Source organism: Stegostoma tigrinum, chromosome 20 (genome assembly GCF_030684315.1).
Source record: "Stegostoma tigrinum isolate sSteTig4 chromosome 20, sSteTig4.hap1, whole genome shotgun sequence".
In the NCBI taxonomy this organism is placed as follows: domain Eukaryota; kingdom Metazoa; phylum Chordata; class Chondrichthyes; order Orectolobiformes; family Stegostomatidae; genus Stegostoma; species Stegostoma tigrinum.
In genome coordinates, this window is record NC_081373.1 from 45096781 (window position 1) to 45098664 (window position 1884).

Genomic DNA, 1884 nt, shown 5'->3' on the forward strand with positions numbered 1-1884 from the left:
TCAGATCAATATATAAGTGATAGTTTCTGATCAAACGCTGTTTGAAAATGGTATTTGCAAAGTTCAATCAATATTTTTCTTTCCTCATAAGCATCATATTTACAAGGTGTCCTTTTCAGTGTAAGCAGTTTCTTTCTGTAGCATAAGCCGATCTGATGGTGAAGGAGTCCAGAGTTCGGTCTTCCCATCAGTGCCTTTTTCAACATCTCTAAGGATCGGTCAACAGATCCTTCCTTTCGTAAAGCTTTGGCTGAGTACTGAATTAAATAGGGGTCATCCGGAGAATTCAGGAGCACCTCTTCCGACAACCTGTGAGATTTCCCCATCTGATTAAATTGCTGCAGTCTAAGAGCCAACATGACCTTGAGAAAAGAGTCATTTGGGTTCAGTGTTAACGCACGACATAATTGTTTCACTACTTTGCAGTGCTCAGGAAGCTGAGGGTCTCCAATATTTTCTTTAATTTGAAACAAAGAGGTTGCGAAAACTGTATTCCACTCAATGTTATCAGGGTCTGCCTCTAGAGCCTTTTCAATACATTCATTTGCCTCTTCATAATATTTCCAGCCAAATCTCAACATAGACCAACTCTTCTCCCCATATACTTCTGCGGTCATTGGTGTAAAGCAAGAGGCACCAGGGAACTGTTGGCAGATCCTCTCCAGCTTGTCAAGGTAGGACTGAGCCTCTGCCACTTCTCCCACGTGGTAATAGACCCAGGCTGCGTTTCCATAGGTGACAATGCTCCACTTTTCAACATTTGATTTGTGGTCCTTCCTCAGAATGTCCTCACCTTCCCAAGATTATTGAATGACTCCTCACATTTGCCTCTTATGCAGTTTATAAAAGTAAGTAAATTGTAAGGCATGATTTTATATTGCACGATGTCAGCCTTAATTGTATCATTTAATCGTTCTTGTAAATCATCCCACTCAACATCCTCTATTTGCAGGTTCCATGTGAAGTGACATTGCAGCTGAAGCAATTTCTCTTTCGGGGAATCCCTTGCAGTGTCACTGATAAGAAATTTGTGGGAATATTTATTGGCTTTATTAATCATCCAGGGACGAAACAGAAACATTTTACATACCATCACATGCACTTTTACACTATGACTCCAGATCCCTTTATCATCCAGCCTTACGTCCTTTAAAGTTGGCGCTGACAGGCTCAGTGAAAATCCCGAGGGCTTGAGCAACTGTTACCCGGGTGTTTGAGGACCTGGTGTAACATCGAATTTGAAAGTTAATTCCTCCAACAGAAACATCCCCTGTTTGCGCTGCCGACAACCCACAGACTCTGAGAAAGTAGAGTTTCCAAACAGCACCTGCAGATACTTTTGCTATGCCAGTTAGTTACATGAAAATCTCTTTTACCACATAATGATCAGGATAAAGTGAAGGCTTTCTGTGTCTTCAATCTCTGTTCAGTGATTAGCTGCAGGAATACAACTAAGTGAGTCCAGCTGCTGAAAGATATCTTATACCCCCCAATATCTTTTTACAGTTGGGTAACTTTTCAGAATTTTATTTCAGAAATGAAAACTGAAACAGCAGATTGCTTATAACTTACAGCAAAAACAACAAAACACATCATAATACAAAATATTAATTCCTCCTGGGATTATTTTATCTTCATGTTATTTTGAATTTGCTGTGTATTTGTTTGTGCTGCATTGGAGCATTAACAACCACATAAAATAATTAAGTGCATGTTAATTGCTTTAGAATTACTACAAAAATTGAACAATTTCTATGTATTGTACAGTGCACATACAGACACCGAGTAAATATGGAGTAGGATTACAGCACCAAATTCCAGATGCACACATAAGCAAAAAATATCACATTTCTGGCATTATCTCCCAGCTGTCTCCATGGGTAT

The 1884-nt window shown here is 39.4% G+C and overlaps 1 pseudogene; it reads right to left on the bottom strand.

Annotated features, from left to right (window-relative positions):
• On the bottom strand, positions 1 to 1060 carry LOC125462057 (interferon-induced protein with tetratricopeptide repeats 1-like; annotated as a pseudogene).
• Between the last annotated feature and the right edge of the window lie 824 nt (positions 1061 to 1884).